This window comes from Lonchura striata, chromosome 6 (genome assembly GCF_046129695.1).
Source record: "Lonchura striata isolate bLonStr1 chromosome 6, bLonStr1.mat, whole genome shotgun sequence".
NCBI lineage: Eukaryota > Metazoa > Chordata > Aves > Passeriformes > Estrildidae > Lonchura > Lonchura striata.
This window is the reverse complement of record NC_134608.1, coordinates 24,038,805-24,052,500: the sequence shown is the minus strand read 5'-3', so window position 1 is coordinate 24,052,500 and position 13,696 is coordinate 24,038,805. Positions and strand designations below refer to the sequence as shown.

Below are 13,696 nucleotides of genomic sequence, written 5' to 3'. Positions count from 1 at the left end.
AATTGTTGTCTTGGAGATTATGGGAGGTAAGCATACCTTTTATGGAAATATTTATTGCCATTCTTTTTGTGAGACTAGACAGAGTAAAAAGGCGTTAGTTTACTTTAATGATGCATTTCCCTCCTTTCCCTTTTTATATAATGGCAATTCTTAAAGCGTTTCCTTCTCAAGAAATGTTCCTCATTGTTTGCTCACAAGACATAGAAGCAGAGTATCTGCTGAAGGGAGAGAAAGGGGAGAAGAGAATCTTGCTGCTGGCACATGGCTTTTTTCCCTTCCTGTTTATCATGGTAAAAAGGCCAACAGTACTGTCTTTTGCGCTTGTGTGTTAAATGTGTGTTCAGCAGTACTTAGTTTTGCTATTCTAAATGGTTCAATCAGTTGGTACCTAAGAGCTTGAAATTTTACAGGAAATAAAGACAAGGGAGTTCTTTATATGCTCTAGAGGAAGTCCCTTTTGAATGCAGATACGCTCAAGAAAAAAAATTAGTGTCTGATTTTGGACTTCCCAAACACCAGGATGTGGAATAGTCAGGACTGGGGTGTTACTCTGTGTCTAATTAAAATAGGAAAATTAAATTAATAACTTTATTTTCCAGAAATGATTCATGATCTAAGTAGTGGTTGTGTCTTACATGCATTTCTTGCATGTGAAGGTTAAAATCCTAGCAGCTCTGCCAGTTTTTTCCTAATTTAAATTAAACAAATATCGCTATTATGACACATGAATATGTTGTTTTTCAAAGATTGAGGTTTATTAACACTAAAGACATCAAGAAAAAAATCAGTTCAGAACACAGTCACATATTCCATACATAGGCAATTCACACATTCACAAGGTAGACCTGATCACGTTTTCATCATGAGCAGGTTATGTTATTTTAATATAGGGTTTTTTTAAATTTTTGTATTATGGTTGTGTGCCAAGCCAGGTTTTATTGATTTATTATTTCCATTGAATTATATAATACAGTAGCAGCAAAGATACAGTCCTTGTATTGCTGATATGAATATCTCAGGGCTGCAGAAAACACATGAACATCCTGTGTCTCTTGTAGATCTGTGCAGACTGATCCCCACCTGAGCCTGTCATTAATCTGTTCTGTGGTGGGTGTGTATGTGAAAGGAAAAGTGCTCCTCTGCAAATTGTGTACCTGGTATGTATGTGTAACCCATACTGCCTGTAGATGGACACTTGTGGTTATTCTTCCCCTAATATTCTGGGAACACTTGAGAAAGATATGCATCTATTCATATGATAAAATACAGCCCTAACTACTGTTTAGCTAAAGACAAAAAACAACCCTAGTGTCCATATAATCCTATTTAAAACAAGCCATGAATAATAGGATGTGAAAACAAAAGTGGCCTCATTTCCTGGTGTCATTTAGAGTGATGCCAGCCAGGGGCTGCCCTTGAAGATCACCAGGGTTCAGGTACTGCCCATGAAGGAAGGGACTGTCATCACTGCTCTGCTTGCTTCAGATTCAGCCATCATAACTTTGTCTACTTCTATGTGGTATGAAAACAGTGACAGTAATTTGTGCTTGGTGCTCATCAGACACCCTGTAATTGGGGGGAGAGGTTAGGGAATCTGATTTAATCGATGAGCTTCACCAACAGGCCAAGTTCCCCCGGGGGGTTGGTTTACATTCAGCAGTATTTTCCCAGGTAAGGCATGAACGAGTGGTGAATGTTGCTTGCTGTTGCTTTAGCTGCCCATTACTCAGGACAATAGACAGCCTGCAATCCGGCTGCACCACTTGGCACTTGGGTTCAAAGGGCCTTGGTTTCATATTAGTTCAATAGAAAAGGTCAATAAGAGGTGAGAGACAATTGAATGTGAATAAATAATACAGGAATGAGAGCTGCAAATGTTTGACTCATCTCTGCTGATGTGATATTGATCTGAACTAGAAATGTCAAACCCTTCTCCGCCCAGAGGTTTAGAAGTGCTTCTGATGTGTGTCAGTAAGAGATAAGAGTCAGACCAAGAATATATTAGCAGATGCCACAGGGAATAAAGCATAAACAACCCAAGAACAATATTTCCTGTGTGTCAGCTACAAATAAGGTGTTCTTACTTGGCAGAGCACGTTCTGCTTATGCCTGATCCCTCAGGGCAGTCTGGGTGTGCCAAACACACTTCTGGAAGGAGAGGTCAGGTACAAGGAGGCTGTATAAGGATGAGGTGACAGGTTCACTGGACTGCACCTGTGCCCTCACGTGGAGGGGTGGGGGAAAGGATTGAAGTCAATGGATATGCTCCACACTGAATTTCCACCTGATGTATTTTCTGACTGGCCTTCATATTTTACCCTGACAGTGTCCAACTGGATTCATAAAGGATTTTAGGCATCATGCTGCCACTTCCAATTAAAGAGTCTTCAAAGCCTCTGCTATGCTATGACTTAACCCTATAGAAGCACCTCCCGAACACACTGATTTTCCTTCCTGTAAATTACTTTACATTTTTCCATTAGACACGTGTGCAGCTTGACTTTACATTTACAAGAATTGTCACTTCTGTATTATGCTTATTCTTTGATCTCAGATGAATAAAATCAGCTTAATTTGCCTAATGCATAAAGCCTTGCACAAAATGCAGTCAGATCACAAAAGGACAGGGAAAGGAAATCCTGTAGCCTGGAGGTTAAGGCATTTTCCATGACAAAGCAGAGTTACTTCTGCTGCAGTGATTATTTCTGTATTTTATATCCACTGGAAAAAAAAATTGTCAGGAGAGACAGATGCAGAAACCCAACTAAGATTGACTGATCTTTTCCTCAAGCACAGTTTTGCTTCACATCCCTACTCCACAGTCTGACAGAACGATTTGAACATACATCTCTGACATTCAAGTAAGCATATTAATCACTGAGCTGTCTGACTTTTTTCCTTTTTCTTATTTAGAGAGACTCACTACATACAAGTTTTCTGATGTATTGGAAAGCAACCAGTGGGGATTTGGACTAAACAAACCTCTTTTCCTTCCTTCTTTCCTGACAGGAAGGGCGTCAGTACGTCTCCATCTTCAAACAAGCTGGGAACATGAGACACTTGACAGAGATTGTCCCTTTGAAGTCAATAATAAATTGAGGCCTGTCTGCAATATTGAATTTGCATTCCAAAGGAAAGAGCTCTCACAGAAATATCTAGAGAGACAGTGCTTTTGCTGAAATGTTCTGTGTTAGTCTCTTGCTATATCAGGACCAAGATGGCAATGTTGCTGCTGTAAAACCAGTGAGAATTATCTACTTTTAAATGTATTGGTTTTAGTCTTTCCCATGATTTGCACCAGGGTACAAAAAGAGAGATTTGTATTCTTCAGCATTTAAATATTAAAGGGAAAAAAATGAAGAATTTCGATGTCAGCATAAGAAAACTTAAGGAAATTAACGTACTTAATCTCAGCTAAAATTTCAACACTATATTCTAGCAAAGATTTCCAAAGATTCCCAAGATACTGTGAAGTCACAAGTAATTGTGACTTCAAGTCACTGCTCAGAACAGATAGCAGTGAAACAGGAATGGAGATGGGTTGGTGCTTTTGATTTTGCCAGACTCCTTTGGTGGGAGAGAAGCAAAGGAGAGAGAAGATAAACCTTCAGACTCTGAATCCTCTTGCCAAACTGGTTGTATTAGTCACTACAGAGAGAATTTATCCTGTCCTTCTGACACTGTAAAGATTAACTTCCTAGTTTAATTATAATTCGCCATGCAACATACACAAGGTTTTTTCTCTTGTTTTTTTCTTTTTGTTTTTAATGTGAAGGGACTATGCCATAAACACAAGTCTTTAACAGTCACTAGATTTTTAGTTTCTCAGGAAAAAAAAATAAACAGGTTTAAGGAATCTTAAAAAAATTAAATTACTTCTTTCTAGGCCAAGCAAATATTACATGAAACACCCTTCCTTGAAAAGTAGACTTTATGTAGACCTTTAGATTTGTATAGTTACACGTATAAATACATGAAGCTATGCAATGACAGTTCAGAGGTGTGCTTGAATGCATTCTTTGCTGATATGCTGGATTTACGACAACTGGACCAGAGGTCTGTGAAGCTGTTCTTCTCATTCCCAACAGGATTTAAATGCTTCTGCTGTTCAGTAGCCTTGTATGCTTGTCACCATTAATGTTCCCTCTAATTTATTTCTCTGTGTGTGACAAATGACCTCCTGAATGCCAATGTGAAACTGAAAATGGGACAGCAAAATAAATGTACGTGATCCTCTTTTTTTGATATTCTGGGGCTCACTAAGCTTGTGATGTAAGTTTCTACAGATTTATGGCTTCTTCATCACATTAGAAAGTAAAAATAAGTTATTTTTCAGTACATTGTGTGCGTGTGCAGACCCTCAAATAACACGTCCGAGAGAACACAGCTGCATTACTGATAGACACCTCTTGTGCAAAAACCTCAAACAGACTAAAAATGCATCCTCCCAGCCAAGTCTTCACTTTGATTTCTGTCATTCCAGTAATAGGTAAAGAGAGAGAATGAGAGAGAGAAGAGAGAGGCATTCAGAGTATTCAGAATTACCCTTTATGTGACTGGGACCAGTAGTGCACTGTCTGCTCAGGAGGAAAATCCCCAAGAGAGGCAGTTTGCCATTCTAGATCTATCTCTGTGCTCCAGAGTTCTGGGCAAAAGATATGAAGGAGGCTGATGGAAGTGGATTTTGGAGCTGTGAGAGCACTGGAGCATCTGCAAGATATGTCACATCTCAGCATACCCTGTCCCAGTCCCTATGTTTGCAAGCTAAGGTTTTGCAGATGGACTTACAGGAATCCTGAATTTGAGTTGATCTGAGGTGTTACCAACCTCCATGCACATCCTCACTTTTGCTCACTGCCTGGGCGTGAACAGCTCAGGGGCTGCTACAAATTCAGGGGTGCTGGTAATACCCCTGTCACATCCAGATGTCCTGGTCATTGCAGTGGTCACTAGTAAACCTGTTTGTGGCTGCAGCTGTGCCTGGCACAGACTGCTCACTTCATGGTTCTTCTGTTAGGCACAGCTGAGAGGGTGGGAAGCCCATTGCTGTGTCAAGGGGCTACATGCAGTGTATAATACATCTCAAACAGTCAAGCATACAAAAAAACTTTCCATGAGTAAAATTTTATGGTTCCAGTGATGACATTAAGTGAATTCAAAGAGTGCAGGCATGGGTGAAATGTCTTCATTCTAAAGCCTGAATGAAGAAAACCATTTTGGAGCCAAGTACCGATCTTTTGCTATAGTACCATATTCTCTAAGGTGACTTATTTGACCCCAGTTTGTACTCCAGGGTGTGGTTTCTAGAATATTGTGATGACCCACCCTTAAGGGGAAGGAACTTCTCTGGGCCTCTACAGTTATGCTTAGTGTACATAAGCAATACATCCTCTGTCTGAATTCGCAGGGTCTCCATGCATGTAGTCTGTGCCACTTAACAACCATGTGTGTCTGACAAGCAGGGTAAGGGGCTGAGTGAGCAGGGATTCTGGAAAAACAATACTTGAACACTGAATTAAAGTGGTCTATCTAAGTGTGTGGCCTTAAGAACACATGTGTAAATATACATACATGGAAAAGAAAATCCTTACGCCCATTAAAAACAGTGGGAATTTTAACACTAGATTCAGAAAGTCTTGATTGCCATCTGGGGCATATTGGAAAGTATAATTAATGGTTTCTGGAAAAGACATTGAAATAGAAATGTCAAAATATCCTTAAAAAAAAAAAAAAAAAAAAAAAAGAAAGAAGCATTTTTATTTTAGAAGAATGCATCTGAAAAAAAAAATCTCTTAAATTGACATTTTCTTGTTACTATCCACATCAGAAATGAAAAGTGGCTATTATCCAGTGACACAGAAGTAGGTTACTGAAATTACTGGAGCTTTAGTGTTCCAGCTTGCCTGACACTAAGTCTGATGTCTGTTCTTTAGATAAAAGATTTTATATGGCTGTATAGAGTAACAGGATAGAGTAACAGGCAACTGTCTTATTATCTTCAGACTAGGTGCATATGCAGATTTTAAGCATTTAAAAACCCTATCTATACATTCTGGTTATTGATGATAACCTAAGTCTCTTCTGCTCCATTGCCCTAATGTCATAATTCTTAAATTGGATAGTCTCAGGATGTCCCGCCTATGTCTAGGTAGGAAATTGACCCTAATTCTCATTCCTGCAGTTATCTGCCTGATGATGCTGGATGAGTGTGGAGCACTATGCACTGCAGTTACCTGTGATAAGTTCAGCTGAAAAAAGCATGCAGTTATTTTTCTAGAGCTATCTGCTTGGTTTATACCTTCAAAAATAAACTATAAAGAGAGGAGACAGACAAGGGTTGCATTTATTGTCTTGATTTTATGTGTATCAGCCCTTGGCAGGACTGAATGACAATGAAATCAAAAGTCATAAACAGAGCAAGAACAAAGATTCATCATATAAGCTGTTTCTTTTGTTCTTTGTTCACAATTCTTGTGAATACAAAGTTAAAACACTAAGCAGCTGTTATCTCCTGTTTGTGGCTTGGAGCAAAAGCCCAGCAAACTCCAGAATTTTACAGAGTTCCACATCAAAATCATGAGTCAGGCCTGTCCTGATCCAAACAAAACTCACTCTTTCCTCAAAATACTGATGCATATGGAGCAAATTTTACTTCTGTGTCTTTCTTTTGACTTTATAGGTTGGGTGTACTGATGTACTGATAGCACCATAAACATTTTTGGTTATCTCCTCTTTCCTTAGCACAGTCTGAAACCCTTAGCAGAATCCTTATGGGCAAACAATAGTATTCCCCTTGAGGAATACATTCTGTTGCAACCGTGTTATCCAGTTGTCATTCTATTTGTCTTTTAAGTTGAAAAAACATAATTGCTGTATAGTTTTTTCATAATCTTTAAAAGGACTGTGAATAATTCACAAACCTGTTGAGACCAAAGGCAGCTGTACTGATGGTTTGTGAGGTGTCAGAGAGAAACCATACCTTGCTTTCTATGCTTAGAAAGCAAACCAAAGAGTCATTCAGGGTGAAATCATTGCTTTAGCATGGTCATGTTGAAAGTTGTTTAAGAGCACATGTTGTAGTTGGATGAAATGGCTGTGAAAGCTTTAACCTATAGATCTGCAACCCTTATGCAGCTGGTCCTAGCAATCTGTGTCCTTTGAAGCAAAGTTTCTGCAGGTATCTAAAAGTTTATTGCTGGGTGATGGTCCCAGACCAGTTTCCTAAACTGTTGCAAATTCTTTTAAAAGTAAAGTGGAGGAAAATACTGCTTTTTAATTAAAAAAATTAAAAGGCATCATCAGAGAGAAAGGAGACAGAGAATATCTGTTGCCTTAGTAGAAATGCATTGCAACAGAACAGAATTCTAAATGCCAAGTGTCTCAAATACCAATATAAACAGATTTCTCCAGAGATCATAGGCAGATATATTAGCTAAAGGACTAAAGCACTGTTTCTGGAAGATGCTGAATTTCCCTCAACTGCCTTTGAACTCAGTGGGAAAGCTAAGGGTGAGGGCAGGAGAAATTATAAACATATTGGGTAATGACTTTCATCATCTTGCTTCCTAAAATGCACTTTGCATTTCTTTTTGTCTCTAATAACTTCTAGACTAAAGCTCAGGGAAAGGGTAGAATATTAAAATATCATCCAATTTATAATTGATTATTAAAGTAAATTCACAGATGACCTTGAAAAATAAATAATCTAGCAAGCTTATAAAAAAGGAGGACCCAGTCATTCTGATTAAGATCAGAGCAGGTGATAAAAGAGCAATGTGGTGAGAGTAAAAGATGACAGAGAAGATTAAAAGCACGCAGTATATGAAAGGATTTCTTCAGGAATTTCCTCTTCCCTTGCATCCTGACAAAAGTCCACAGATTCAAGTTGACAGTATAAATATATTATAAATTCAGTGTCTGGTCATCATATAAAGCAGGCAATTTAAAATTCTGTCAAAGTATTATCAGCTCAGATTTTTGCATATTAGAAGGAGAGTCTTTCTATAAAAATGTAACCCAAATTCTTAAACATTCAAGAATCTAGTGTTTATTTCTAGATTTATTTTCCTTGTCTCTTAAAGCAAACTTTTATTGTTATTCTACCTTGGCAAAGACTGTGAGGAATAACAGAGAGGTGGTGGATTGTGAGAGAAATGGATTTCCTCAACATTGTTCAAAGCAGGATAAAACTGCATGTCCTTAAATGATTAATATTGTTTTTAAAATATGTAACTTCAGGATTTTTCTTCAAATAAGATAAGCATCTTCAAATGTCTCTTTGTGGCATATCTGGAAGGGACTGACTAACATTGATGGATTTGTATGGTTTAGAAGTTTAGACACTTAAATGAATGGAGAGAGAAAAATTTTGAAACCAGATTCAGATTCATAGACTGAAATGGAGTCTTGTGGAACTGAAGAAGAAGGGGAGCTGGGGACAGAACAGCTGTAGTGCAGATGCCTCAGCAATCTTACTCAGACACTTCTAAACTTCCTTACACTGACAAAACTGGCTTCTTGACAAAACATTTAAACTTTTAAAGTAAGCAGGGAAAACTTCAGCTGACATGAAATGGTTGTGCTCTGATTTCATGTATTTGCCATGTGACTGCAGAGGGGAAGTATTTCCAGTTCTGAGTCCTACAGTTCCTTACTAGTGATCCCCAAGGGCAAGAAGACAGCTGTTTTCAAACCATAGAAGCTATGTTGAGACCTACCTTCAGGGAAAAACCTTGAAAGTTTAGTGCTGACTTCCATAACCTTCATGTCAGATGTAATAATGCAGTACTGTATAACAATAAAATAAAAAAAAAACATAAGCAGTAGGCATATGTCTTATTAAAATGAACAAAACACTGCACTAAACATACAATTATCTTGCTCAAGGTATGATGAATGACAAATTATTTTTATGTTTCTTAATGTATTTCTTGCGGTTTTTCCATTAAATATGTAAAATCCAAAGAGAACAGACAATAGTTTTGCAGAAGTGAAAACTTTGTTTCAAATCAGAAACAGTATACCTGCTGCAGTGAATTTTAACCTAGTTTTAATCCTCTGTGGTCAGACAAAATCACTATATAGCTACAAGGGTGGGAGAGGCACAGGGACTTACATCTGTGGCTGAAACGTCAGAACAGAAAATAATCTGTAGATGATGGCATGTCCAAGACTCAAGGCAAGGTTTTGTCAGATAGAACTGTGAATGCATAAATGTGGGTGACCAAGGAAAATGTTTTAGTCCTGAAATAGCGCCACTGTCACTTAAAATTTTTATGTCAATATTGTCCCTAATTAACTGGAATCATTATAAAAACAAAAGTAGCAGAGCCAAACATCAGACTGTTGTAATTCTCTGGGACTTTCTCGACTGTTAGTTATTAATATTTATTTAATTACAGAAGTGCATTCAGTTGTTATTAAGCTTCACTTGGTTTGCTCTTTGCAGGTGCATCTATCCTTCTCACATTAGACTAAATAAGAAAACACAAGGTTTAATATTAGATTTGATATTGTTTTAGGGTTTTTTTAGTTGATGACCATAAAGAGTTCTGCCTATGGATTTTGCAGAAATTGTTTGTTATTCCATATTTTTTAGCTAGCATAATATTATTTGATAGTGAGCTATTTTATTTTTCTCTGTGTCAGTTAATGATGTGGTTTCATGCTGTGGTTTTAATTTTAGAAAAGATACACAACCGAACAATCTTGTCAAATATATTACTTAAGCAGGCAGATAGTGAAAATTAACTTTATGGTTAGTAACTCATTACTATTCTCATGTCCTTCAAAATCAAATCACTTTAAATTGTTTACTTTCATTGAATATAATAATTGCATTTAACAGACCTACACATTCAGAAGAGTCCAAGCAATTTCTTCTATGTTACTTTATTATGCAGTACATAGTAAAAGCAATTTATTACTGGCACAGGTACATCACACTCATTTGAATGTCACACCCACTCCCTTGAACTCTCTCTTTTTTTTTTTTTTTTTTTGCTTTTGAAAAGGGAACACAGAAACACATATTATCTTGTTCAGTATCCTGTTTCCAACAGCTGCCAACACCAAACACTTCCAAGGGGCAAAAAAGACCCTTCAGTTAAATACTAGTGAGTCTATTGCAGAGATTTCTGCAAAGCCTACCTTGTTGGACTAGATGATGTGAGCTTCGACTCAATTATCTTTGAGAAGACGTCTTCCAGTCCAAATCTTTCTATGATTCTATGAATATAAGGAAAGATATTCTGTTCAGACACTATTTCCTTGAAATCTGGAGAGCTTACTTATTCTTAGACTTTTGGACTGCTCCAGAACAATCCAGTACATATTTGACATTTATTCATACCTCTCTAAGGCTCTATCCACTGGGGAATTGGAATATTGTAACAGTTACAGCTCTTTCTAAGTTTCATACCTGTACAAAGGAAAAGGGAAAGCAAAACTAAGATTTAATTGTGCTATTGCCTGAGGCATTAAGGAATTTTGTTAAACACCAATTCATCATGCTCTAGTGCATGCTGAGCTGGGGGATAAGGCTCTTCTTCATGCCAGTGGTAAGTCTGTCTTTCTTCTCAAGCTTGACAAGCTTGGAAACAAGTACTAATGCAAAAATTCAGAAGTTTCAGTTCAGTTGCTTTGAGGTAGCAAACATGAAAAGTACAGTTTGAGAAGCTTAAAGAAAGATCAGCTGAAGTTTTAGACTAGCTGCTCTGAAGAGAGCTTGAACTCTCAGAAAGGTTTGTGATGGTCTGGTCAGATGAGGGAAACACAGCAGCTTCTCTTCAGTGTTATATTAGTTTGAGTCAGTTTGAGTGTCTAACCCACAGTCACCCTGTGTCTGTACATAGTCTCAGGAATACATTTTCACTCAGTCATTGATAGCTCCCTCTACACAACAGAGGTGCTTAGGAGCAGATATACATGCAGTGCTTTAAGAAGTGTATTTTATTAAGATCTAATTAAGAAGTTACCACAGGTACATTACCAAAATTACTTTATAACAAACACAGTCCAAACACACTAGAACAAGAGCTGCTCTAGGTCTGGCTGCTGGGGCCAGGTAGGCACCAGGCTCTGCTCCCTGGCACAGCTTCCTCCCCAGTGGACTGTGCCACCCGTGTTTGGCTTCACAGGAAGCCTTCCCTTCCTCCCACCCCTCCCACCACCCAGCACAGCCTGCCCAGGTAGGTTGTTATGAGTCCATAGTGCATCCTTAGCTATCTCCCTCTGGAATCCTGAGTGAGCATGCAAAGGAAAGGGGACCTGCTAGACTTCACAGCCTGTGACTTCATTGCTGCTTTTTTAATTGCTTTTTCTTTCCTAATGCCATGTGATGAGGTTGGGAAACCAAGAGGAAGGACACATTGTGGGTTTCATTAATCCTTTCCCTTTGGAAAGCTGGGTATCAACTCTTCCTTACATTTCAGGCTCCATTTCCATCCAGGTACAGCAGGAACCCAATGGATTTAGGCAGAAGTGAGCATTTTCAGCAGTTTCTGGGTCTCAGACTATTGAAATGTTGATCCCTTTTATCTGAGAACAAACATCTTGTCTGTGCTTCTGAAATACAGCTGGGCTCTGTTACAAGCTCAGTGTGCTGCTCAGAGATGCCTTGCCAAGCTTTACATGCAGATCTTCTGTTGTTTCTGGTGCTGCTGAATAATTCTTCCTGTTTCTCTAGTTTCTTGTCTATGGATGAGCATCTTGGTGAAAAAGAAAATGTGTTGCTGTCTAAAACTCTGATCCTGCCAGATGAGGAATGCCTTTAATACTTAATAAATCATCACTACAACAAATGCTGAGGTTGCATGTACACGGTAGGACTAGAATTTAGCACATAACTCCTTGGTACTCACTAGGTAGTATCACACATGCTGCTGTTCTAAATCCAAATGCCTTCTGCTGCATCAGCAGCTTCCATAGCTCTTGTAGGAGGCTTTAATTTCTCTGGTGGAGGTCACTTGCCTTTATCCTGAAATCAGGCTCCTGGGAAATGATTATTTTTCCAGTCCTTGCCTAAAATTAATATTTCAATTTTTTACCAAATTTAATATTTAATTTAGAAACAAACACAATTAGAAATAAGTCCCCAATGCTATTCCTTCTCTAATAAACATCTGAACTTCCAGCATGGTGTCTTGTTCTCAGCTCTTGAATGTTGTCTTTGTCTGTAGTTCTTTGAGTTCTGCAGGGAGGGTATATCAGCTTCAGCTGAAAGCAGCAAAAGCACTTTTGTATGTTTTGCTTAATTGGAAGCCAGATGGTTATGAATTCTCTGCTGGGAGAGACACAATAATGAATGCCTTCCTGAGGGGCAGCTGAGCAGATTCCTTTTCCCTGAGTGACACAGTGAGTTGGTTGCACAGGACCTCCTCTGGCACCATTTGTGGCACAAGCAGAATCAGCCTGGTTTTGATTCCTGTCTTCAGATCAAATGCTTAAGTGATATAAGCAAAGTGATATATAAGTTCTATGGAATTTTAACACACTGCAACAAATCTCTTTATGATTATAATTTTTATTAAAAACTGAGTGTAATCAGAACTGGACATGTAACTTTTCAAGTTTGTATCTTCAAATAGCATCAGAATATTTCATGCAGATTATCTGACCTCAAATCTGTTTGTGATGGTTAATAAAATGTAAACACAGGCCTGAACTGTTTTCAAACTACTGTTTACACTTGTTCATTTGACAGATTTTGTGAACAAGAGGGTATGAGAACAGTACCACTTTTTTGTGCTAAAAATGTCACTTTACATTATTTTAAATATTCATGTTATAGCACAATTTGTAACACTATGTCCTTTGTACTCAGTAAATGCAATCTACTAATATTGTTTTTCGGTAAGTATTTCCAATTACTTTGCTGTACTAATAAGTGCAGGAATATTCATAGAAGCAGTCATCATTATAACACATTTAATTTAGGGAAAACTAGTGTTCTTAACAGCTGCTCTTTTACTCTGTGATTAGACTACACACAAGTCTTAGGTTAAATTAATAAGGGAAAACTGCAATGTTCAGAAATTGACACCATGCAAGGCTCATCACATCCTCTTCTGTGCTGGTTTTAGGGACAAGCTATGTGGAAAAAATATGATTAATTAAGTAATCTTCCTTTTTTTTCTCCTTCTCATAAAATATCTTTGAACTCTTGGGCAGACCACCCAGATCCCGGCCCAGAGACATGCAGAACAGTTTTAGGGTGTGTTGTTATGTAAAGGGTACTTTTGTGGGATTAAGAAATGAAAAGAAGGTTTCTTAATTGTCCTGTGCTAGTTAGCAGCTGATGAATGAAAATCCTATTTGCACAGGATTGGCAGGATGACAATTCCAGCTCAGAGTCCTGGAGCCAGTGTATAACCTTTCAGTAAACTCCTTTCCCCTGAAGTGCAACAACATTTGCAAGGGGAAAAGGAAGAAAGCAAAGAAGAAAATAGTGAAGTCTTCAAATAGATCTGATCTAAAACCCAGAAGTGCATTTGCCTAGAAATAGCAATAACAACAATGACAATGGGGCTTGAACCAGGATTGTACAAATATGGCTGTGTATCAAGGGTACCAGCTAGCAATAACACTCATCACTTCCATGCTCTGAATACAAATTAGTATTTCCTGTACTGTTATCATTACAAATCTCTTTTTTGTTTCAGGTATTACTTTCCCAAGCTCAGATATATTCTTAATT

The 13,696-nt window shown here is 38.0% G+C and overlaps 1 long non-coding RNA gene across 4 annotated transcripts in view; it reads right to left on the bottom strand.

The window, feature by feature from the left end:
• LOC110477204 (uncharacterized) overlaps nt 1-13,696 on the bottom strand; it is a 103,439-nt gene that overhangs the window by 1,163 nt on the left and 88,580 nt on the right. For 3 of the 4 annotated variants that reach the window (XR_013340103.1, XR_002466545.2, XR_013340101.1), the window contains 3 exons: nt 10,352-10,420; nt 10,150-10,227; nt 8,718-8,787 (listed from right to left, as the gene is read on the bottom strand). This is a non-coding gene — a long non-coding RNA (uncharacterized LOC110477204). The remainder of the gene's footprint in view (nt 1-8,717; nt 8,788-10,149; nt 10,228-10,351; nt 10,421-13,696) is intronic. The other variant, XR_013340102.1, reaches the window with a different exon arrangement.